At 38.3% G+C, this 27,247-nt stretch overlaps 1 pseudogene; it reads right to left on the bottom strand.

Moving 5' to 3' along the window:
* On the bottom strand, nt 1-27,247 carry LOC136700263 (ribonuclease inhibitor-like; annotated as a pseudogene).

Here is a 27,247-nt window from a genome sequence, read left to right as displayed (position 1 = left end):
TGTAAACACACACACAGACAAGCATTAAATCCACACACATGCACAGTGATCAGTGTTTACTCTACCTCACACAATTGCATTGATGACCCTTCCACAAACCCAAACCCAGCGTAGAGGGGCTCAGTGAATGTGGTGGTGAGTGTGTGTAAGTGTGTGAGTGTGTGTGTGTTGGGTGGGATGGTGTAGAAAGACAGAGTGCCTTCCTCCCAGTCCAGATACACCCCCACTCTCTTAGAGGGAGAGGAGGGGGCAGGGATCTGAGTTCTCTGATTATTGTGGAGGAGAGAGAAACTGTTCCCAACACTATCCAGTCTCCAGGAGTTTTTATTACGTCCAAACCGACTCTCATTTCCACCTCCTTTCCTCTGGATTCCTCCGTACGACACTGAGATATAAAACTCCTTCCTGCTCCACTCCACCTCCCAGTAACAGCGTCCAGTGAAACTCTCCACACTCAGAACCTGAAACCACCAATCAAATCTCTCCGGATGATCTGGATAAGACTGTCTCTCTCCAATATGCTCCACCTTCCTGTTTCCCTCCGACAGAGAGAGATAAGGGTTCACTGTGTTTGGATCCAGAGTGACATCACAACCATCTACACACACAATAAACACACATTAGAGAATACACTATCACACACACACATCTACACACTCAATAAACACACAGAGAACACACCATCACACACACATCTACACACACAATAAACACACATTAGAGAAGACAGTGCTCACAGTAATGCTAACTGCTAGTAGCTGTTAATATCAACGAAGGGTACGGGTCTCTTATTAATAGCCTGCTAACATTTCTAACATTGACAGAGGGAACACTTCTTTAGATATGGACTGACAGAAGAGAGTCAGAGAGAGAGAGAGAGAGAGAGAGAGAGAGAGAGAGAGAGAGAGAGAGAGAGAGGGAGAAAAATAGAGGAGAGAATGAGAGAGAGAGAGAGAGAGAGACTTACATTTTCTCAGACTGTGTTTGATCCATTTCTGTCCTGAATTCTCTATCCTGAAACACACACACACACACACACACACACACACACACACACACACACACAGAATAAACAGATTTGTGTCCTGTAACGGACTGGTGTCTGAAAGTGTACTGACTGGAAGGAGGTCGTCGTAATGTCCCCTTTATTCCCAAAGAGCTTTTAGAGGAGACAGGAGCAGTCTCCTTCCCTCAAGTGAGAGAAATATTTATCTATTTGGAACAGACTACTATATTTTATCCAAAGCTCTGATAAACCACCTTAAATAGAGCATGACACTAGTTACTGAGTCCAGTAAAGATTAAATGTTTTTCCTGAAATTCAGATTTCGAACAGAAATTGTAAATTAGATTACAGAAAAAAACAAATGGAATCCCAAATGTTTTATTGTAACAAATTTAACAATGAAGTTTTAAGCCCAATTTTCAAATTTGTATTTATACTCAAACTGTCAGATAACTGAACTGATAAACGTTACATGGACCAGGAATGTTTTGATAAAATGTCTCAGGGCATAGCGAATACAAAATGTTAATGTCCTGATGTGTTGTGTTAAATCATTTCCACTCTGTGCAGAGTTCTGTAGATTGTTACAAAGACATTGATGTATTTATTCTACAAATTCTATTTATGACTTGTGTTTAATTTGTGGAGTAACATTCACGCATGTATAAAGTATTTTGAGACTAATCACTCTCCATAATTTTTCAGCTTCTCCGGTGTATCTGAGCACTGCATTCTTTAAAATATGTTGTAGTTTAGAGTCTGTAGAATTTATACACCAATTTATTTGTAAAAATCAACAGAGCTCTGCACAGAGTGGAGATTATTTGTGACTTGTGTTTAATTTGTGGATTAACATTTACTCATTTGTAAAGTATTTTGAGACTAATCTCTATCCATAATAAATTTCTTCGGGGTGATGAGTCTGAGATAAAATGCTTTACCTTGTGAGTCTTATTGCAGTTTTACTGAAATTAACAAAGACGAAACACATTCTTAACTTCTCATAACCACTTTAGATAGATTGATAAACACTTCTACACTAGCAGCAGGAATATTAGGACTACACTCCCCTCACACCCATCTGTTACCTCTAGCAGTAATTATACAGAAGCATTCTCAAAAAGCTGAGAAGAGCTGAGGACTGAAATAGGCTGCATAATTCCTTGCACTAGCCAGGTTACAGTCTTCTCAAATTACACAACACAGCCTCTGAATCTGAGCGTAACAAAACAATTCTATTCTCTATTTGTTTAGAGTTTGCAGATTGTCCCCAAATGTTTGGAAACAGGATCATAATCAGAAACTATTCCTTATCAGAGGTGGAAATCTTAGACTTGGTTTTATCACTGAACCAAAAGAAAGCTTTGGATTGGACTGAACACATCTTTCTGACCTGAAGATTTTCAATTTAGACCTAAATTAATTTCCTTCATTAGACCTAAATTAGTTTCCTTCATTTTACACAGAACATAGTGCTGTATGCTCTGTGTAAAACACCTACTAACTCTCCAAGTCTGGTCCCCCTCTCTGAAATCTTGGGTGGAGCTCTTGGAGAGTTGGGGTTTCGGCTCACATTAATTGTCTTTATTACTGGCTGTAAACACACACACACACACACACACACACACACACACACACACACACACACACACAGAGAGAGAGAGAGAGAGGAGTAAATGCATTCAAGGTAAATTCTTGGTGTAATAGGAGGAGGGAGTTAACAATGTGTAAAACAGACATGACCAGGAACATGAGACATGAGAAAACAGCGTCAAAATAAGAGAAATGAAAGGACTGATGAAACCAGTGAATATAAGCAGAGAAGCAAGAAAACAAACTTAAAACAGCTTCTGTATACTGATTCACTGTGTGTGGCTCATTAAAATGATAAAGAACAGGCCATTCTGAACAGAGCTGGTTAGATGGGGAGAACACTGCTGTGGAGCTTGTGGGGTTTTGACCAAAGCAGGTCACAGATATTTCATTAAGAAACAGAAATGTGTTCCACTGTAAAGAAGAGTGGAAGTCAAAGATTCTCTCTCTCTCTCTCTCTCTCTCTCTCTCTCTCTCTCTCTCTCTCTCTACCTTAGTGTCTGTAGACTGCAGAATGGATCAGACAGTTGTTTCTCTTCAGATTCTTCTGGGTGATTGTAGGTCAGATCCAGTTCTCTCAGGTGGGAGGGGTTTGATGTTAGAGCTGAAGCCAGAGAAGAACAGCCTTTCTCTGTTATTAAACAACCAGATAATCTGTGGAAAGGACATAAAATATACAGAAGAATGTAGTGAGAGAGGATTCAACAAACGCAGCTGCATATATCATCTTACAAAAGAAACTCTTAACATTCATTTTTGTGACATACACAAACACCCTGATGATTGAAAACACAGTTATATTATATTAATTACATTTAATTTTGTTTAAAGTAGATATCAACAGATATAAAATATAAAAGTATACTTTGCACAAAACAAAACACCACACACAAAGTAACTTCTACATTTAGAAAATAATAATAGAGTAATATATCCTCTAGTTACAAAAACATCTCTGGAATGGCATTAAAGTTTTCTTCATATAATTCTCCACTTGTTTCAGTGAAATTTAATTGATAAAATATTTGTAACAAATTAAAACATATAGTTGTTATTATAATACTAAGAACTACAGCAACATTGCTGAAATAGTTTAAACACAGAAGAAATAAATCTAGTAAATATCTAGGTATAATGTACAGTCTGTTCTAATAATCAGAGAATGAGTTTCGGCCATCAGTTTATGATGAACAGCTTCTTCACTGGAATAGTCATCTGTTTTAATATTAACATTTATATCAGAGAAGCACTGTGTTTAACAGCTGAACATGTTCCTTTAAGGAATTAAGGTAACACTTTATATCTTAATCTTACATCTTAATGTGTACTTACTCAGAACTTACAAAGTACCTTCACATGTTTTATGGTGTATTTTCCCACAATTTAATGAGTATTTACCCGGTATTTACAGTGATTTACCTTCATTATATTCAATACATCTAAGACACTTACCAGCCCATGTTTTAACGTGTACTTCCCTGGCACTTACAGTGCATCTCTTATGGTGTAGATTCCGGCGTTTTAAGGGAAATTTACCTCATACTTATAGAGTACCTTCACATAACTTACCGATTATTTATTTGAATTGGTAAATATCAAATACTTATGGGTTCTAACTGATATTTAAAAATTGGGGACTATAATTCTATAAGTGTAATTTCCGATATTTAACCATGTAATTTCTCAGAATTTATTCTGTGCATTCTGTGTGTATGACAATTATTGTTTTATGTTTTTATTCAGGGAAAGCTTCACTCACATTCCAGGGACTTATTATTTTTCTAATAATCTTGTATTTCACTTAGTGGACTAGATCACCACAGTGAATAAATAAATAAAAAAGCTTATTAGAGGGGCAGAGTTTCAATAGCCTTTCCGTGTGGGAAGTAGGCAGTTTCCCCACTCATCTTTATAACACTTTGTTGACAGAATGTATGGCAGAGCTCCTTAATTTTAGGGTTCTGAAAATGTATTATATGTCCAAATTGTTGATATAAATCACCTTAACCCACTTATTTCCAACATCTAGGTATATACTGAGTATGTTTTGTGCAATTAAATCATTGTTTTATATGTTTTAAATAGCTTAACTCTTACTTGCGATTGAGTCCGAGATGAGCTAAAGTGTCATTTAAGGTGGAATGTAAATTATGAAGTGAGAGTACAGGTACTGATTGTTCGTAGAACATTGTTTTGTTTCTATTTTTATTGTTTTATGTATAAATATCTTAAATTGGTACTTGTTTAACCATCTTTTGTGCACTTTATGTAGACAAGGAAAAACATTATCTGCAATATTATTATATGTGTGTGTCTTCAATCCAATGGCAGAGCAAATCTTGAATAACACAACACAGAAGTAAAGCTCACTCATTGTTGTTTTGGTATATTTACAGAGTAAAACTGGATAAACTTTGTCCACTACACAATCCAGTCTGCTCCCTGTTGTTTCACTGTAGTTATGGTGTAAGAAACAGATAACTGTAAAGAACTACATAATCCTTCCCGCTCCACATTGTTTCCCTGTTCTTACACTGTAAGAAGCAGAGAACTGTGAGGAACTACATAATCCAGCCCGCTCCTCGTTGTTTCCCTGTACCTACACTTTAAGAAGCAGAGAAGTGTGAGGAATTACATAATCCAGCCCGATCCTCGTTGTTTCCCTGTACATACACTGTAAGAAGCAGATAACTGTGAGGAACTACATAATCCAGCCCACTCCCTGTTGTTTCCCTGTACTTACACTGTAAGAAGAATAGAACTATGAGGAACCACATAATCTAGTGCCGCTCCTCGTTGTTTCCCTGTACCCACACTGTAAGAAGCAGAGAACTGTGAGGAACTACATAATCCAGCCCGATCCTCGTTGTTTCCCTGTACCTACACTGTAAGAAGCATAGAACTGTGAGGAACCACATAATCCAGCGCTGCTCCTCGTTGTTTCCCTGTACCTACACTGTAAGAAGCAGAGAACTGTGAGGAACTACATAATCCAGCCAGCTACCCGTTGTTTCCCTGTACTTACACTGTAAGAAGTATAGAACTATAAGGAACTTCATAATCCAGCCCGCTCCCCATTGTTTCACTGTAGTTACAGTGTAAGGAGGAGTGAACTGTGGGGAACTACATAATCCAGCCTGCTCCCCTTTATTTACCTGTATTGGGTGAAGTGTCTTGCAAAATAAAAGTGTAAAACAAAGTCCACATTTGTTAAAGTACAGTAGGAACAGGTAAGTATTTTATACTGATTCATATAAATCTTAATCTTAATTTGTTATGGGAAGGTACACTGTAAGTACCAGTTAAATCCCCTTTTAAAACGCTGAGAAGATGCAGTAAGTGTCAGGGATGTACATGTAAAAATGCAGGCTGGTAAGTATATTATATGTATTCTGTAAATACACTTTAAAATGCGAGAAAATGCATTATGTGTTGGGGACATACTCGTAAAAACTTGTATTTTAGATGCACTGAATTGTAAGGGAGTTATGGGAAGGTACACTGTAAGTACCTGTTAAATACACTTTAAAACATGGGAATGTACATCATAAAACATGTGAAGATATGCAATAAGTGCTGGGAAAGTACACATTAAGACGCAGGCTGTATTATAAAGTGTTACCAGAATTAATGTTTACCTGAGAGTCTCCAGGTTACAGTGTGGACTCTTCAGTCCTTCAGAGAGCTTCTCCACTCCTGAATCCTGCAGGTCATTGGTACTGAGGTCCAGTTCTCTCAGAGAGCAGTTTTCTGATTGTAGAGCTGAGCCCAGACTTTCACAAGACTTTTCCCCCAGATCACACAAGGCTAGTCTGAAACCAAAGGAAATATTTTGCAGGATCATTCTGTGTGATGTTCAGTCTGTTAAATTAGGGGAAGGAGTGATGGAGTCCTGGTGTACTCTCTATGTATGGTGTTAAATTGTAGATTGTTTCTGAAGAGTTTCAGTGTCAAAGTTTTATAAAATTCTTGAACTTCAAACTAATAAACTCCACAATGCAATCACTAAGGCATTTAGTAATTGGTGGGCCCCTGCTGCTAGAGTACGAGCCAAGGGGGTGTAAATTTGTGTTACACTGTACGGATTGGGTTAAAATGTAGAAAACAAATTCCTCTATATGCAAGCACAGGGGGTAATAAAGTGATTCTAATTTATAGATAAACTTTTAGATCCATGGCTCAGAATTAGCCCCATAATGGACTCACTGGACTTTACATTAGAATATGTCTGGGGCTTTATAGGAACATTTCAAAAAAATCTTAGCCACATAGTAAACTCACATCAAACTTCTTTCTTATAACTTTATTGAAAATAAGTAAATAATTATAATTTAGATTTCCTCCAATTCATTTAATATAATGTAATGCAATGCTTTTATGTAAATTAAATTAATATCTCTGTAGTATGAGTGAATGTCCTTAAACATTTGTCTCTAATGCAGTTAAAATCACACAGCAGTCTTTGGTGATCACCTTACAATAAGTTCACAGCTTATTGTTTTAATAAATAAATGAATTCATAGAGAGCTGACCTGAGGACCTCCAGTTTACAGTGCGAACTCTTCATCATGCAGGCCATTGTGAGCAAGGTCCAGTTCTCTCAGGGGACAGTGTTGTGATTGTAGAGCTGACAGGAGATACTCACATGATTTCACAGTGAGATTACAGGTGACTAATCTAAATAAGATAGAGGAGAGGATGTCAGTTTTTTTCATAGTAAAACTGAAAAATTTAAACAAATCCACAGCTTTATGTACCCAGGGCTGATCCTGAATACAGTGCAACTACAGCATGAAAGCTGCAGGAGCAAGACCTAGTTAAAATACTTTCCTTCTCAAAATTATTAATGTGCAAATTAAACCCCATGTTGGACTAGAAGTCTAACTTTCAGGATGCTCCAGTATAAGCCTGAAAAACCTGCAGTTTGTCCAGAATGCCGATAGAATGCAGATAGAGTTCTTACATGAACTAGGAAGTTTAATCATGTTAGACCAATACTATTAGCCCCACACCAAATACACTGAATCCAAAATAGAGGCAAAATTCTGCTGTTGTCATACAGACAACTAAACAGCCTTAAACCTCAATACTTGAGTGAGTTACTTTGTGTTAACCATTGTTTCTATACATATCACAAGGTGCTCACTGACTGCTTGTGCCTAGAATTATTAAATCTACGGCATGTGGAAAAGCATTTTCATTTAAAGCCCCCAGGCTTTAGAATAACTATCCCATTTTTTGAAAACCTCTTGTTTTCGAGTGTTATTATGCCCCTTGGAATGGAGCTAAAATTTTCTCATACAAGCTTAATCAATGGGCGGCACGGTGGTGCAGCAGGTAGTGTCGCAGTCACATAGCTCCAGGGACCTGGAGGTTGTGGGTTCAGTTCCCGCTCTGGGTGATTGTCTGTGAGGAGTGTAGTGTGTTCTCTCTGTGTCTGCGTGGGTTTCCTCCGGGTGACTGTCTGTGAGGAGTGTGGTGTGTTCTCCCTGTGTCCGTGTGGGTTTCCTCCGGGTGCTCAAGTTTCCTCCCACAGTCCAAAAACACACGTTGGTAGGTGGATTGGCGACTCAAAAGTGTCGGTAGGTGTAAATGTGTGAGTGTGTGTGTTGCCCTGTGAAGGACTTGCGCCCCCTCCAGGGTGTATTCCTGCCTTGTGCCCAATGGTTCCAGGTAGGCTGTGGACCCACCGTGACCCTGAACTAGTTAAGCGGTTACAGATAATGAATGAATGAATGAAAAGCTTAATCGACGGTTTTGTGTTGGAGACCTTAAATTTTGATGCCAAATATGCTAATTTATTCACCACTTAAGGTGGAACTGGAAATTCTGAGACATCAGCAAACTATTAGCAATGTTTAAAGATAAAATGCCACATGAACCTAAGATAATAGCTTTAAAGTTGTAGCAACTGTAAAGTTGCTTTGTGTAAATATACCAGCTGTAAAATTGTAAAATGCATATATAAAACTGCTTTGACAAATTGGTAAAATGGAAAAAACATTCCCTAAAACAGCATAGAAATACCTTAGCAACCACCTGGAATAGCAAATACTCTGAATTTTCTTCAGGAAAAGCATTGTTTATGCATCTTATCGTTTTTGCAGTTTTATTATGAGACATTATTTACCATAAGTGGGAAAATCATTCTTCAGAGACAAAAACACAGCAGAGTAATGTTCCAGTTAATTTAAACTGGTTTTACTGACTTTATCTTATAGCATTTATATAGTAACATATATAGGTAAAACATGTTTCCATTACTGGGGAAAATCTGGGCTGGAGAATTTCCATATGAGAAAATTTAAACTCTGTCACTGAATTAAAAATTAATTCACATAGTACATACCTGAGTGTCTCCAGTTTGCAGTGTGGACTCTTCAGTGCAGCAGAGATCTTCTCCACTCCTACATCCCTCAGGTCATTTTTACTGAGGTCCAGTTCTCTCAGAGAGCAGTTTTCTGATTCTAAAACTGACTTAAGTGTTTTACAGGACTGGTAGCCAAGTTTACACACAGCAAGTCTGCAAATGGAAAATAGATACAACAGAATGGTCTAATTATATATATATATTCATTCATTCATTCATTCATATATATATATATATATTTATTTAGCCTTGCGCCCAATGATTCCAGGTGGGCTCTGGACCCACCGTGGCCCTGAACTGCATAAGCGGTTGCAGATAATGAATAATAATATATTTATTTATTTATTTATTTTTATTTTTATTTTTTTTGTAATGCTGCTATAAACTCCACAATGCCATTAAAACTTTAACACTGACCTGAGAGTCTCCAGTTTACAGTGTGGAGTCTTCAGTCCAGCAGAGATCTTCTCCACCCCTGCATCCATCAGGTCATTTTTACTGAGGTCCAGTTCTCTCAGAGAGCAGTTTTCTGATTGTAGAGCTGCAGCCAAAGTAGTGATGGACTGTTCAGTGAGATTACAGCCAGCCAATCTGGAAGAGAGAGCAAGCACATTGATTGAAACTAAAACTAAAATACCAAACTGTCACACCTTGGCCCTGTCCTGTTTGTTGTTCCCACCATGTACTTAATTAGCACATGGCTGTGTTTGTTTTTGTCTGCACCCAATCCTGCCCTAGCTCCTCCCCTTCGTTTTCTATTCCAGGTGTCCCTTGTCAATGTCGTCTATTTAGGCTCCTTTGTGTTACTTCTTGTTTATTGGACATTCGGTTTGATTCTATTTGGTTTGCTCTCTCCTTGTTCCACTTTCGTTTGTGTCGTCTGTTCCATGATTTCCTTCTCTTCCCTTTGTCTGTCAGTACCAGTTGTCTGTTTAACTCTGAGTTCATATTTAGTAGTCTGTTTAGCTCTCTGTGTTCTAGTTTACTCTGTTTACCACTGTGTCCAAGTTTAATCTGTTTAGATCTCCATGTCCCGTTAAGTCTGTTTAACTCTGCATTCAAGTCTAGTCCATTTAGCTTCTTTGTCTAGGTCTCAGTTTAGCTCCCTGTGTATTGTCTCTTTGTCCATATCTATCCTTTTTGTTATCTCTTGTTGTTGAAATAAAGTTTTTTATAGCATTTGCGTCCACCTCCGTCAGTCAGCTCCAGTCTTTACACAAACCCACAGTTACTGATCCAGATTCACTTTGTCAGTGTCTCTACTCCATAAACATACAGTACATAGTTACTAATTCGCATTCAGTTTAAAGTCAGTATATTTAGTGGTGCAGAATCAGCTAAACACTAAGACTTGTGTTCTTTTCTGTGGTGGGTGAGCCGCTATCACCATCCTCAGGGAACAGCTTCATCCCATAAGTATTTCAATGTTACCTTGTATTTTTGGATATATATAAGTATTTTGGTATCGCCCAAATGTAGTTAACATTATGTATGTTATTCTATCAACTGTTATGTTACATATGTAATATTTTCAACCTTTTTTTCAAATGACACACTTAGGCTAACCTGTTTAACTTTAGCTAGCTCCTTTTTTCCCCTCTGACATAGCAAATATTTAAATTATACGACAATTGCTCCCAGGGGGATTTTAATTTTAGTAATTGAATGAGCAATGATTCTGCTGGCAGAAAAGAGAATTACATCTCTATGCTTTTAGATAGTTCAACTAGGCATGGTGCTCCTAATATCTCAGCCTCCTCATCCTCCTCTTCTGGAGTCATTAATTATTTATAAGCTGAGTTTGAGGCAATGGTTTTATGTTGATGTATTTGCCAAACCACTTTTGCTCAGGTAGTGCAGTTCATCCAGGATGGCACATCAATGCGATTGTGGCAAGAAAGTTTGCTGTGTCTGTCAGCACAGATTCCAGAGCATGGAGGAGACACCAGGAGACAGGCCAGTACACCAGGAGACATGGAGGGAACCATAGGAGGTCAACAAGACAACTACCTCATCCTGTGTGCAAACCTACTCCTTTTTCTCAACAAACACCAACAGCAAAAACATAGTTCAGTTTAGACAGAGGGCACATGTCTGCAGCCAGACCCTGTGGTCTCATTCATTTATCATAAGCATCCAGAACATTTCCCTGTTCTCCTGGGCCTGAGAATGACTGATATTTTTCAAAAAGCCAGAGAGAGAGGTTAGTGTAATATTCTTTCACTGGTCTGTATCTCCATTAGTGAATGATGTGTAGGTGACACTCACGGAGCTGTTCTGCAGTTAGAGATCACTGGGATGAGTCTCTGGTAACCCTCTTCTGATGTGCTGTATTTCTTCAGGTTCAGTTCCTTCCTCACAATCTCTGAATGGAGACGGAGGTAGGCTATGGCTGAGCACTCTGCAGGAGACAGCTGCTTTTTAGAGCGTTTGTCTGGAAGAGAGAAACAGGGAGATGCTGCTGTCATTAAGATTCAGAGTGGCCTTTAAAAATTAACTATGCTATTCTGAGATAATGTGGCAATAAAAAGTCTAAACACACTTGTTCATATGCCCGGTATTGTGGTGTAAAAATGTTTCAGAATACATTTATCTTAAATGTGACATATAGTCTGTACAATTTAATGGAAAACCAAACTGGACTCTTTTTTGAAAGGAAGGGGGTAATAATAATAAACTAATAATGTGGTTGCATTATTACTACAATAAGAATTTCCAGAAAAGTTGGGACAATGTGCAAAATGAAAAACTATTTTAAATGTTGAATCGGACAAGTTTTTATTGTTTTTTGAAAAATAAATGCGCATTTTGAATTTGCCAGCAACATGTTCCAAAAAAATTTGCGAAGGGAAACAAAAGACTGGTAAAGTTGTGTAATTCTAAAGTAAACAAATCAGGGTTATTTGCAACAGGTCAATTACATGATTGGTTTTAACCTTCCTCTTGTGTTAGGGTCTTGACCGACCTGTTGTTAGGTTTTAAATGCATACAATACTCCATAAATTTGTTTATTGCATCAAGACTTTTTGAATTTGTCAGGAACTTCTATATAAACAAAATAATATAAAAAAAAAACTTTTTTTACTAAATTATAAAATGCTATTGGTAAAATTTTGTCTTTTCTGTTGTTATGGTCAATTTCGACCCAGAAGTGCCAAATCTGGAATCATAAACAAACTATACACCAAGATCCTAGAGCTAGCTCTTCCTACAACCACTTGAGTTTCAGTTAGGGGCTTCTATCTTTGCCCATTTCACAAAACAAGGAAACACAGACATGTCCAGATATGTAAGGCCAAGTCAGTTTAGAGTTTTGTGTTTTGTGGAGTATCTCCAGTTTACAGTATGTAACAATGAAAAATTATTCCAATTCTTTCATGGAAAAGGAAACCTTACAAGGTAAACAAGAGGTAAGAAACAAATGGGTTGATAATGAATTGTTTTTAGGTTATCTCATGGCTGATTTAAGGCATGGGCCAAACCGACCGATTAACATAAGAGATGGTAACAGAAAGCTAACACAGGAGGATGGTTAAAAATAAACATCTCAGAGAGGAAGAGTCTTTCAGACATAAAAATGGGGAGGGGTTCAAAGAACAAGACCTAAAACCAGTATTAGCTGGCTGTGGTCTTCAGGCCCTCAGACGGCACTTCTTTAAAAACAGACACATTTCTGTATTGGAAATCACTACATGGGCCCAGACACACTTCCCAAGCCACTGTATGTGAACAAAAAAAACATATATACAGGCTCCAGAAATGTTGCCAACTTCTCTGGGTCTGAGCTTATGTTCATTTACCATTCAGGGTGGTGCACATTATTCAGCATTAAAAGCAAGGCTGAAGTTATAGTTTTTATTCAGAATTCCCATCCGTTCTTAAAAGCTTCTCTAAATTAAACTTGTAAAATTACCATCATTTGTTGTTTCTTTTCCATTCAGGGTATTTGCACACCAGTTTATTTAATATTCTCATTGTTATTTACCTTTATTAGTGTTAAAACACAAAGTTTATTTGCACTAATTTAACTCCAATGAGGAGAGCTCGCTTGCGCCAGTGAACCATGCTCTTTTGCGCTCTCACTGCATTCTTTCACACCAACAGAGAATGGCTACACACTGCACTTTGGATGATGGAATACCAATGGAGGTTATGAATTAGTTTTGCTTCTTACAGGTTCAGTTGGAGTGAATCAGTCTCAAACCTTTAGCTTTTGCCCTCAGAAAAGAAAATTTCAAAACACGACCACAACCAAAACAATAGTTGGGGAAAGGTAGGTGAAAGGGTGAGGCTGAAGGGTTTGGCATTGCTGAATAACTGTTCCGTTGTGACTATGAGGTGCTACTGTGACCGCTGTTGGTCAAATCTTTGATAGTAACCTTTAAGATGGACTGTGGTGAAGTTTGAAATATGTCCTGTATTCTGACAAATGAAAATTCAAAATTATATTTTGGAAATCATGGGCACTGTGTCCTCTGGGCTAAAGAGGAAAGGGACCATCCAGGTTGCTATAAATGCACAGTTCAAAAGACAGCATCTTTAATGGTATGAAGTGGCATTAGTGCACATGGCATGGGTGACTTGCACAACTGTGAAGACATCATTAATGTTGAATGATATATACATGTTTAGGAGGAGCATTGCTATTTCAGAAAGCCATGGCAAATTTACATTCTGCATAGATTACATCAGCATGGCTCCTTAGTAAAATAAAATAACTAAACTATAAATTTCTTATAATAATAATAATAATAATAATAATAAGTTATATTTATATAGCGCCTTTCTAATACCCAAGGTCGCTTTACACAAAGAGGAGGGGGAGAGAAGGGGGAGGGGAAAAAAAAAAAAAAAGATAATTATAATAATAAAAATAAAAATATAGAGGAATACACTTATGCCTGCAGAGTGCAGAAGTACTGAGAGAAGAGATAGGTCTTTAGCTGGGTTTTAAAGGCAGAAAATGAAGAGCAGAGACGAAGACTTTGTGGTAATGAATTCCAGAGCTTGGGTGCCATCACGCTGAATGATCTACCACCAGCAGTAACCAGTTTAAATTTTGGTACTGACAAAAGACCGCTCTCAGAGGACCTCAGTGATCTACTAGGACAGTAGGAGTGTAAAAGTTCAGAAAGGTAGGCTGGCGCCAGACCATGCAGAGCTTTGTATGTGAGCAGGAGAACTTTAAACTGAATACGGAGCGAGACAGGTAACCAGTGGAGCTGATGAAGAACAGGGGTGATATGAGCTGATTTTTTAGAATAAGAGAGGACCCGAGCAGCAGAGTTCTGAACACACTGAAGGGAGTGTATGGTCGTAGAAGGAAGGCCAATGAAGAGAGAATTACAATAGTCTAAACGGGAGGAAATGAAAGCATGGACCAGAATTTCAGCGTCCTTAACAGAAAGCAGGGGACGAAGGCGAGCAATATTACGTAGATGGAAGAAGGATGTTTTGGTTAGGGCCTTAATATGAGGTTTGAAGGACAGGGAGGAGTCAAGAAGTACACCTAAATTGCGAACAACTGGAGAGGTTTTTACAGCCACACCATCAAAGTTAAGTGTGATATCAGAGATTTTTGAAAGAGTGGATTTGGGGCCAGTGAGCAAGACTTCAGTTTTTTCTGTGTTGAGTTTCAAAAAGTTGGCGTGCAACCAGTGTCTCAGATCTTGAACGCAGGAAATAAGGGCAGAGGGGGGCAGAGTGGAGGTATTTTTGGTGCTCACGTATATTTGAGTGTCGTCTGCATAACAATGATATTTAAGACCATGGCTGTGGATGATCTGACCAAGTGGCAGCATGTATATGATGAATAGTATAGGGCCTAGGACTGAACCTTGGGGAACACCTTGTGTAACAGTACTAGGGGAAGATCTGTGTGTACCAAGAGCAACAAAATGAGATCTATTGGTAAAGTAAGAGATGAACCAGGAAAGTGCTGTGTCAGTTATGCCAATAGCTGAGAGACGAGAGATGAGTATGCTGTGATTAACAGTGTCGAATGCTGCACTCAAATCTAAGAGAAGAAGGATACTGAGTGCACCAGAATCAGTAGCGAGTAAGATATCGTTTAAAACCCGCAAAAGGGCTGTCTCAGTACTGTGTTTTGTGCGGAAGCCAGACTGAAAAGGCTCAAAAAGATTATTGTCCATCAGGAATGACTCTAACTGAATGGCCACCACCCTTTCTAACAGCTTAGCTAAAAAGGGGAGGTTAGAAATAGGTCGGAAATTATCAAGGTTGTCTGTGTTCAGACTAGGTTTTTTGAGAATGGGTGTGATGGCAGATGTTTTAAGGCCTATGGGGACATAACCTGAGGCAAGAGACATATTAACGAGATGGGAAATGGGGCTGGATATGATGGCGGAATATTTTTTAAGAAGTGGGGTAGGAGCAGCATCGAGTAGACAGGTACAAGCGTTGGAATTGACTATAAGCTCTGATATAAGCTCTGGATCAATGGGAGAGAAATTAGCCAGGGGTTTATGAGCTGGGCTCAAATGGAAACAATCTTCAGGTGAAGAAGGAGATGAGAGGAGCTGATGGTAGATTTTAGCAATCTTGTCATTAAAAAATCTATGGAAAACTTCACATTGCTCAGCAGTGTTAAAGTTCTTGATTGTTTGTGGCTGAATGAGTTTACTAACAGTAGCGAAAAGTGTTTTGGGCTTGTTACCAGAATTATTAATAAGAGATGAAATGTGTGCAGAACGGGCAGATTTTAAAGCAGTATTATAAGAAATCATGTGGTCAGCATATGCCATTAAGTGCACAGTAAGACTAGAATTCTTGAAGCGGCGCTCCAGACGCCTACCAGTGGTTTTTAAAGCACGGAGTTCAGGAGTGAACCAAGGGGAGGAGCGACCAGCAGGGACCTGTCTAGTCTTTAAGGGAGCCAATTGGTCTAGTACACCAGAAACAGTGTCATTAAAGAGGGTCAGAATGTCATCGGGACAGGACAGCCGGGAAATAGAAGAAAGTGCAGAAGACTGAAGAAGGGCGGAAAAAGACTGAGGTTCGATAGCTTTGATATTACGGAAGGAGACGGTAGATTTACTGCACTGGCATGAAACAGAGATGTTAACAGATGCTTCAACAAGCTTGTGGTCAGAGACACCAACAATAGAGCCAGAGACAGAGGTAACAGATAGACCAGAAGAACAAATTAAATCCAATGTGTGGCCATGTGAGTGTGTGGGAAAATCAACATGTTGTGTCAAGCTAAAGCAGCCCAACAGAGACTCATATTCAGTTGTCAGTGAACAGATAGCATCAACATGGATGTTAAAATCCCCTAGCATGACCAAAGCTGGACATGCAGAACTGGCCAAGGTGAGTATCTCACAGAGTTCTGTGAAGAAGTCAGAGGAGGGCTTTGGTGGGCGATAGATTAACAGAAACAGCACAGGGGTTGAGCTGACCAGTTTCAGAGCCATGTATTCGAATGATTTTACCTCATGAAACTCACAGAGACATACATTAAGTGAATCATCAAGAATTACAGCGAGACCACCCCCCTTCCCCTGTGGCCTGGGCTTGGCTAAATATCTAAAACCACTAGGAGTCAACAGATTTAGGTGGAAATGATCACCAGGTTTTTGCCATGTCTCTGTGAGGAAAAATACACTGATGTGGTTCTCAACCATGAGATCATTAAGTAAAGGAGCTTTATCTGTGATAGAGCGGGAGTTAAGTAGTCCAAGTTTAAGTCTGTGTGACGTGTTGGAGCAGTGCATCGATGGCAGTGGGGTGGCTCGTGGGAAAGACCGGAGAACGTCAGCGTTGATTCCTCGAGAGCTGTACGGAGATGCGAAGCGCTGGTTCCGCCCACTAGACCATATGACAGGAATAGCAGAGTCCGAAAAACGATACGCCGTAAGTCGAGGTCTGGAGGAGCGATGAATGTAGCGTGGGCGCCGGGTTATTCCAAGTGCCTGACATAATTTGTACGTGGAACTGTCAAGCCGAGAATGAAAGCAAAAAGTGTGGAGTTGGGCTGGCGTGTACCCGAACGCCATGACCAATGTAGAGGGGGCGCAAAAAAAAAAAAAAAAAAAAAAAAACAACTCCCGTGCGAAATGCCCGAGGCCTCGCCACGTTTGCCACCCCACAGCACCAGCCAGCCACCAGGATAACTCCGGAGATGGGAGACAGGGAATAAAAAAAAAAAAAAAAAAAAAAAGGCGCGGCAGCAGCAAACGCGCACAGCAAACTCTCACCCGCATACAGCACGATGCAGCTCAGCGCGTCGATGTAAACAAACTCGCAAACGGAGTCTAGAGAATCCACCGGAGAGACGTCAGACGTAGGAGTTAAACAGTTGAAAAAGTAGACAAATGATGAGGGAGGGGGGAAGAAGAAAAATAAAAAGAAATAATAATAATAATTCCAGCGAGAAGCGGCAGCAACAAACGCGCACAGCGTACTCTCACCCGGAAGCGGAAGTGAGAAATCTCACTTATAAATGTATGACACAGGACAGAAGGTGAGATTGTATGGAGTAAGTTTACTGCCAAAAATAAATTGTGTATAAGATGTGTATGCTCATATATATTCATACATAAATATTTAATTTGTACACAAAAGTCTCTTTTATGTGTGTTCTGTACAAATACGACTTCACAAATATATGATTATAAAGACTTATGCATACAGCTTGAATTATTAGGGGTACAACCTCTAGATTACAAAAAAGGAAAGTTAGAAAACACTTAAAAATATGTCCCTCAACTCACAGGCAAAATATATAGAGCAGATAGCAATCGATTTCATATTGTATGCATATGTGTTCTGCTGCATCTTGTGTTGAACGGGTGCTGGTGGCAGGGTCGGTGTACATTTTAATAGTTTGGTTTTTGGACTGAATGGAGAAACAAAAAAAATCCGGCTCATTTATTCATTTTCAGGTTGAACACACAAAAACAGAAATGAGAATACAGTCTGTGTTTTGTATACAGTTCATTATATCGACTGGGAATTGTGGGCATGCTTAAAGTGGTCAATCTGAGTGATCAACTGTTCTTTAGCGACTCTCTACAGTTAAAATAAAAGTCCCAAACTCTTAGTCTCTCAGTGGACATGTGTATTATCAGTTTGTGTGAAATTAAAGATTTTTATGTATACTTTTATGTAATCTATTATAAAACTTTAAATTAAGTTTCATGAAATTAAATACGGTTTGCCTGCTCCTACAGTTTTAGTTATAGATAATGAACATAGGAATGTTTCTATTATCTGGCATTATGAGTAACCACAGAAAAATACATTATATGTTACATTTTAGATGATGATGATGACAGAATCAATTGGAAAAAAAAAACATAAATACAAGTGGCCAAAATAAAACTAAATAAAACTCAGATGACGTTACTTTTAATAAAATTGTCCTTTTATTGAATATAGTTATATCTCAGTGAGATGCACAGTTTCAAACTGAAGGTTTATGATTCTATGCACTGCTGTTGCCATATGTGTGTTCTTAACTTTCTTCACTTCATAAATTTCATACTCTATAAGGTAGATACAATGTGAATGTCTAATATGAAAGCTGGAACTATCCTCTTTCCATCCTAGCAGTATTATATATGTAAATATTTGGACAACTAATGAGGAGTCTGCTTCAAATATAAAACACAAAAAGAAAGATGCAGACATATGAAAGGGAATGAAAATTATTATGTTTAAAAATAAATGTCATCCAAAAATTATAAATCATTCATCAAATTATGGACTGACAAAGTATTATTCAGTCAAGTGTTCAGATTTATAATTTGGGGAAAAAATCACTCCTACTAAAATATATCTGTGGTTATACAACTTGGCATCACTGAACTGCTAAGATTATCCTGAAACTAAAAAGCTCTCATCTGTCTGTCTACAACATTTCAAATATGATCTACTATATTAATCAGTTACCACATGAAAATAAAATAAAACATGGAGATGGGGCTCTAATATGTAACACACTTCAATCCAGGTAAAGAGCATATAATTGTAAAATAAATATTGGCCACCATAAGCTTTTATTTGACACCTTTCCCACCGGTTCAAACCAAGACACAACAGACCATGCATGTGTACTATATCAAATCGATTCGCTGTCTGCTCAATGCATTTTGCCTCTGAGACCAGTGACATATTTTTGAGAGTGTTTTCTCACTTTCCAATTTGTGTGTGTAATCTAGAAGTCATAGCCATAATAATTCATGTTGTATGCGTAAGTCTTTATAATCATATATTATAATATATATTATATAGGTCATATTCATACAAAACACAAACAAAACATATATTTGTGTACAAATTAAATATTTATGTACAAATGTAGATGAGCATACACATGTTTATTTTTGACAGTATTCTTACTCCATACAGTTGGACCCAGAAATGGTGAAACATTATGTGTATATATATATATATATATATATATATATATATAATTAAAAAAAATAAAACTTGTTTTGTACTTGATGGTCAACACATCATGGTGTCCAAGTTCAAAGTCTTGGCTTTAGGCTGAATACACACTTAGAGAGCTCTGACTGTGAGCAATATTAAACATCATTAAAAACTGATGGCCCTGAAAATGTATCTTTCACACTGAGGTGCAAGGGATGAAGCAGATTTCATATCACCTTCATCCCTTGCACATCAGTGTGAGAGATACATGTTTAATAATCAGAAATAAGTTTTATTTGAAAAAGATTACTAAGGACACAAACAGAAATGAGACCAAACATCTAAGGGAGACAAACTAAAATCAAAGAACTTAGAAACTTAAAGAACCTGAACAAAATAATGACATAGAACACAGAACATAGACCTGAAGAGCAAAGGTAGAAATCATATAAAGATAACTAGCAACTACAAAGTATACTGAACAGTGATAGAGATAGATAGACTATTAAAGCAAAACAAGTGATGAGAAGTAACACAAGGAGACAGGGAAAGAGGCAGCAAGAGGCATGGAATTAAAAGAAACAAGGGAACTTGACAAAGAAACTTTATAGACATAAACAAAGACTCAAACAGAGATATCCAGGGCATAAAGACGCACAAGACAGAGAGCTGTAAGCAAACAAGAAACCAAAATAGACATCTAGAGAGCAACCACCCAGGAACATAAATCATCTAGGAACACAAAACACCTGGGACTGGGCATGTGACAGGGGAGTGGCTAACACAGCACAAGAACCAGAGTTGCACATGGGAAAAAAACAAAGAACCATGTGACCACAAGTCAAAAGATGAAAGACCCCAGGAAAACAGAACAAGACACAAAGGAGGAGGGGCTAACCTGGATAGTGTCAATGGATCAGCTGCAGCAGATTCACTGTTTAGGAACAACCCACTGTACAGTTAGATGTGACCTCTCTGTACAGCCACTATTAAAAATGATGGGTTGAAACTAAACTAGATATTCAAGGCAGTCAAAAATGAGTGATGTGACCGATAAATACAGATATTCAGTATATCTGTATTTATTATTATAGATGTGTACATATTGTAAATTTCCTTTTGTGTTAATTTTTTATTAGAGTGTTTATTCTTTTACAACTGGTTGCTACTGTAATAATTGCAATTTCCCCCTGGGATCAATAAAGTATTTCTGATTCTGGTACAGCACTGCCACTGCAGCAGGTGAACTGTAGCTGCACTGTAAGAAACTGAGAGACAGGAAAAATAACTGTCTCCATGGAGTGTTAAATTTACACCACAAAATATTTTCTTTTCACACACAAGATAAAATTTGCAGTTTCTGCCAAAATGTTTTACATGTTTATATTATAATCATGAAGTGAAGAATGTGTTCAGATTTACCTTTTATGATCCATGCTGCAAATGCTGCTAATAAAATGACAGCAACTAAAAAGCAGATGATGGCGATCTTCCAGGAATGGAAACCTCTTCCTGAAACACACACCAGAGGAATGTTTACTGAAGAACATACAGATTTACTGACTATGATGATCAAAAGTGGTGTATGCAATGCTGAAATGGCCAAAAACATGGGGTCAGAACACTGGAAACCTAACTAAATTGTTATTTTTGGCATAAGAAATCACCCTGATTGGCCTTAAAAGGGCTCTACAGTGAAGGTCAACATGTTCCCTTCTGTATACTCTACCACGTGAGTCATAGGGATGAAAATGTTCACCCCTATTCCTTAGATCCTGACAGACAAAACAGTCAGTAAAACCATAAGTGCCCCAACTCAGATTTTTTGCTAATTAACATACTTTGTGAAATAGTTCCTGAATTTACATCATTACATATGAGCTTGGTGTTCAAAAGTTTTAAATTTATAGCCACCAGGCTACATAATTCAAATATTTAACATAAAAATAATGGAATATGTCGTTAAACATTAAACTTTTAGAAAACTAATATAATTTATGATATATTCTGCAGATGGTCTCAACTTTACTATTGCAACATTTGTCAAAAAAAAATGCATAGTATCTCAGAGAGGCAGAGTCTTTCAGAAGTAAATACGGGGAGGGATTCACCACTCTGAAAGACTGCACAAGCAAATAGAGAAACAATTCAAGAAAAAAAATCGATGTTTATTATCTAGAACAGGTAATTTCATTACAAATTTCATTACAAATTTCAGGGAATGTGGAGAAATCTCAGTATGCAAAGGACTAGACCCAAAACCAGTATTAGCTGTCTCAGATGGCACTTCATTAAAAACAGATCTGGTTCGATAGTGGAACTCACTGCATGGGCTCAAACACTTCCCAAACCATCCATCCATCCATTATCTGTAACCGCTTATCCAATTTAGGGTCGCGGGGGGTCCAGAGCCTACCTGGAATCATCGGGCGCAAGGCGGGAATACACCCTGGAGGGGACGCCAGTCCTTCACAGGGCAACACAGACACACACACATTCACTCACACACTCACACCTACGGACACTTTCGAGTCGCCAATCCACCTGCAACGTGTGTTTTTTGGACTGTGGGAGGAAACCGGAGCACCCGGAGGAAACCCACGCGGACACGGGGAGAACACACCAACTCCTCACAGACAGTCACCCGGAGCGGGAATCGAACCCACAACCTCCAGGTTCCTGGAGGTGTGTGACTGCGACACTACCTGCTGCGCCAACGTGCCGCCCCACTTCCCAAACCACTATCTATGAAAAAAGTTTGTCGCTGTCTACAAATGTGAAAAAGAATCCATACAAACAGGCTCCATAAACGCTGCCACCTTCTCTAGGCCCGAGCTCATTTAAAGGTGAACTATCCCAGATTTTAAACATTAATATAGTAGCAAACTACTCATTTCAATTTAAAGGTGTGGTGGACTAAAGGCATCCTAAGCAGAGACATAAGCTACATTCTGCTCAGTATCAGAGAATTTGTAAAAAACTTTATATGCAAAAGACTAGGCCCAAAACCAGACACGTTTAATGTGCAAAACAGGCAAGTTAAAACTCACAAATGCAAAAAAAGAGACCAAAAATAAATAGTATCCAGAAATGCTGCCCCCTTCCCTGGGACCAGGCTCATTTAAGACAGACAGAGGTGAAGTGACTAGCTAGATATAGTTGGGCTCAAGTCTAAACACTGTTTGGGCTCTGGAACTAAACTCTTCCATAGGGGTTGGTCTTTCTCCTACTCAGGAGTTGTACAGGGTGAGAGACACCGGCCCGGGTATGGGGATACTCACAAGTCCCCACCTGGAGGCTGTAGAGTTGGTGTTTGTCCTAGTAAATGAGAGCGTTGCCTCAATGTGGCTTTGGCTCACAGAAAGGAAAACTTTGACTGTTGTGTTTGCATATGCACCGAACAGCAGCTCAGAGTATTCTGCCTTCTTGGAGGTAGTGAGTGGAGTTCTAGAGAGGATTTCATGCACTGACTCTATTGTTTTGCTGGGGGATTTTAATGCTCACATTGGCAATGACTGGGAAACGGTCGTCAGTTATAATCATCAAATTACAGAGTCTGTCTGTCTCCGCTGTTCCTCTGTTATGTTGTTCTCCACCGTTGTTTTGCTTCATCTGTTCCCTGCTTCAAGTTTGCCCTCAAGTCTGTTTGTCTCCGTTTTTGTTATATTTTGTTTAAATAAAAGTTGTTTTTAGCATGTGTCCACCTCCGTCAGTCCGCCCTCCGCGATCCTGACACCAATATACTATATAATTCCTTATACTTTTGTTTTAAAAGTTTATTCAACTTAAATTGCTTATAGTTTACTACAAAGGCTTATTTCGCGCACATATATATTTTTCAAATGTCTTAGTTTAGTTTAAAGGCTTATTCTGTCCAAATATGACTTTGTCTGGAATACAATGTTTTTGCTAAGAGTTTATAGGATATACAGAAAGTGTGCAATAATTAAACAAAATTAGGCAGGTGCATAAATTTGAACACCCTTGTGGTTTTATTGATTGGAATACCTTATACACTAATTATTGGAACACAAAACTTGAACACAGTCCCACAGCATGATGGAACCGCCACCACATTTTACTGTGGGTAGCAAGTGTTTCTCTTGGAATGCTGTGTTCTTTTTTCATGCATTTTAGTTTCATCAGTACACAGCACCTTATTCCAAAATGAAGCTGGCTTGTCCAAATATGCTTTAGCATACCTCAAGCGACTGTGTTCTTCTTCTGCATTACTCTCCCATCCAGCCTCTCCTTGTGCAAAGTGCACTGAATAGTTGAATGATGCACAGTGACACCATCTGCAGCAAGGAGATATTGTAGGTCTTTGGAGCTGGTCTGTGGGTGTACTGTTGGTTGAAGTCCAGCTGGTGGACTTCATTGTGCAGACACAAGGAGTGGAGAAGCATTTGTTTGTACTTTGTGGGGTTTTTTTCTCATCAATACAGACAGATTCAAACTTTGCATCACGCTGTGGGGCTGTGTGGCCAGTGCAGGTACTGGGAATCTTGTTAAAGTTGAGGGTCACATGGATTCCAGTCAATATCAGCAGATTCTTGAGAACAATGTTCAAGAATCAGTGACAAATTTGTACCGGGGCTAAATACTCCAACAAGACAATGACCTTAAACACTGCTCAAAATCTACAAAGGCAGTCATGCAGAGGAACAAGTACAACATTCTGGAATGGCCATTTCAGTCCCCAGACCTGAATATTGTTGAAAACATGTGGTGTGATTTAAAGCGGGTTGTCCATGCTCGGAAACCATCAAACCTGACTGAACTGGAGATGTTTTGTAAAGGAGAATGCTCCAAAATACCTTCAACCAGAATCCAGACTCTCATTGGAAGCCATAGGACATGTTTAGAGGCTGTTATTTCTGTGAAAGGAGGATCTACTAAATATTGATTTAATTTTTCTGTTGGGGTGCCCAAATTTATGCACCTGACTAATTTTTAAAAATGATTATTGCACACCTTCTGTAAATCCTATAAACTTAATTTCACTTGTCAAATATCACCGTGTCGTCTGCTATATGATATATTTAACTGATCAGAACAACCAATGATTTAAAAGGAAAATCCTGAAAATTATGCCCAAATTTTTCATACGACTGTACATTCTTTTATCATCTTTAGAATTACAGTTACAATATATTATCATAACTACTAAGTCATGTAATAATATGATACTGTGTTAGGCTTGCCCAATTTGTGCTATGCTTTTTGAACAATAAGCTAACATTAAGATAAATGTTAGTTTTGAAACATGAAGTCATAAGTGAACAGAAAACAACATGTAGTGTCATATTAACATAAATATATAACACTTTGTGTAGTTATATTTGCTATTCAAATTCTATACTTACAGTCCAAGTGTTACCCATGGCTTTCATATGTGATAAAAGTGGTCCTTTATTCCTCTGTAGTTGGGGGCCAGTGCCGCAAAAAACAAAGTTCTGGAACTGCAGTCCTAAAATTAAACTTACTATTAAAATTAAAATTAAGGTCCTAAAACTGCAGCAAGACCCTACTCAGTGAATTAGGCAATGTTATATTATTCTTTTTGCACACCAGATGGCAGAGTAGAGCTGTTTCAAATGCTTTAAACATTTTACTGCTTAAAACTTTGTTCAGTCCATCTCTTCTTTTTGTCCCTTAACTCTGCTCTCTTTTGTTGAAGCTCCATCCTGTTCAGATTGTTATTCTGCATTTAATTGTTCTCTTCTACTTATAGTTAATTTCAAGTCTTCATTGTAGGCTCTGATTTTGTGTCATGTCCTGGTTAATTCACACATTCCTGCGTCCTCACCTACTCCATTCCTGACAGATGGAATGAAGAATAGTCTGCAGAGGTTCATTAGTAAGGATCAAACATGGATGGTTCTTACCTTTTACTTGTACATGAACAGTGGTGTCTTCATAGTGAGATATAGATTTATCCTCAACATAACACTGGTAAAGTCCTTCATCAGACGTTTGGACTGAGGAAAGTTTCAATGATGTGTTTCCTTTCCACAGTTCATCTTTAAACAGAGCTGTCCTCCCTCTGTATGACTCCATCTGCTGATCATTCCTGTCTTTACCTTTTTCATACAGATGCACTAGTGTGTCAGACTGTGTCAGTTCTGCTCTGATCCATTCCACCTTCATATCTTTAGCATTGCCTCTGGGTTGTATTGAACATGGTAGAACTAGGTCTTCACCAGCTTCACCAACTACAGGAGCATCTGGTCCAACTACTTTAAATTGCTCTGAAAGTTTAAGAAGTGAAAATTATTCACTAAAATATTGGTAATATTCCTTGTGCTTTAGTACAGCAATGGTTTGGTTTATTCGTATATGGTAAATGTACAAACCGGATTCCAAAAAAGTTGGGACACTAAACAAATTGTGAATAAAAACTGAATGCAATGATGTGGAGATGGCAAATGTCAATATTGTATTCGTAATAGAACATAGATGACAGATCAAAAGTTTAATCTGAGTAAATGCAACATTTTAAAGGAAAAATATGTTGATTCATAATTTCACAGTGTCAACAAATCCCCAAAAATTTGGGACAACTAGCAATAAGTGGCTGGAAAAAGGAAATTGAGCATATAACGAACAGCTGGAAGACCAATTAACACTAATTAGGTCAATTGACAACATGATTGGGTATAAAATGAGCTTCCCAGAGTGTCAGTGTCTCTCTGAAGCCAAGATGGTAAGAGGATCACCAATTCCACCATTGTTGCGTAGAAAGATAGTGCAGCAATACCAGAATGGTGTTACCCAGCCTAAAATAGCAAAGATTTTTAAGTTATCATCATCAACTGTGCATAACATCATCAAAAGATTCAGAGAATCTGGAACAATTGCTGTCGGTAAGGGTCAAGGCCGTAAAACTCTACTGGATGCTTGTGATCTCCAGGCCATTCTGGTATTGCTGCACTATCTTTCTGCGCAACAATGATGGAATTGGTGATCCTCTTACCATCTTGGCTTTAGAGTGACACTGACACTCTGAGAAGCTCTTTTTATACCCAATCATGTTCTCAATTGACCTAATTAGTGCTAATTGGTCTTCCAGCTGTTGGTTATATGCTCGATTTCCTTTTTCCAGCCACTTATTGCTACTTGTCCCAACTTTTTTGGGATTTGTTGACACTGAAATTTTGAATCAACATATTTTTCCTTTAAAATGTTACATTTACTCAGATTAAATGTATTTTTTTGAGCTGTCATCTATGTTCTATTACGAATAAAATATTGACATTTGCCATCTCCACATCATTGCATTCAGTTTTTATTCACAATTTGTTTAGTGTCCCAACTTTTTTTGGAATCCGGTTTGTACATCGACAGTCAGAAATCATTCTCAACACCTTCCGTACAATGGCTCTAGTACATGTCTGATAGAGACAAGATCCCCATCTGACATGCCCTCAACGATGGTGAGGTCAAGTTCCGAAACTACTTTGTGGATGGTTATTATCAAGATGGTAGTGTACACAAGGCTTTTGAGTTTTCAGGATGTTTTTATCACGGATATGTTTTCCTTCAAATTTAACACATCCTCTAAGTAAAAATTCACAATCCTTTGGGGATGTTTATCAACATTCCTTGGAAAAACATCTAACTTTGCAAAACACGTACAACCTGAACGTAACTGTGATGTGGGAGCATACCTGGAATGAGATGAAAAGATCAAACCAGGATGTTAAATTGTTTCTGAAACACTTTGACTTTCCTGAGCGCATTAAATCACGAGATGCTCTGTTCAGTGGTAGAACAAACGCTTTACATCTCCATAATGTAACTCAGCCCCGTGAAAGGATTTATTACTACGATTTCATGTCACTCTATCCGTATGTTAATAAAACAAAGAGGTACCCCAT

This window comes from Hoplias malabaricus, chromosome 6, assembly GCF_029633855.1.
Source record: "Hoplias malabaricus isolate fHopMal1 chromosome 6, fHopMal1.hap1, whole genome shotgun sequence".
Taxonomy (NCBI): domain Eukaryota; kingdom Metazoa; phylum Chordata; class Actinopteri; order Characiformes; family Erythrinidae; genus Hoplias; species Hoplias malabaricus.
This window is presented reverse-complemented; position numbering and strand designations above follow the sequence as displayed.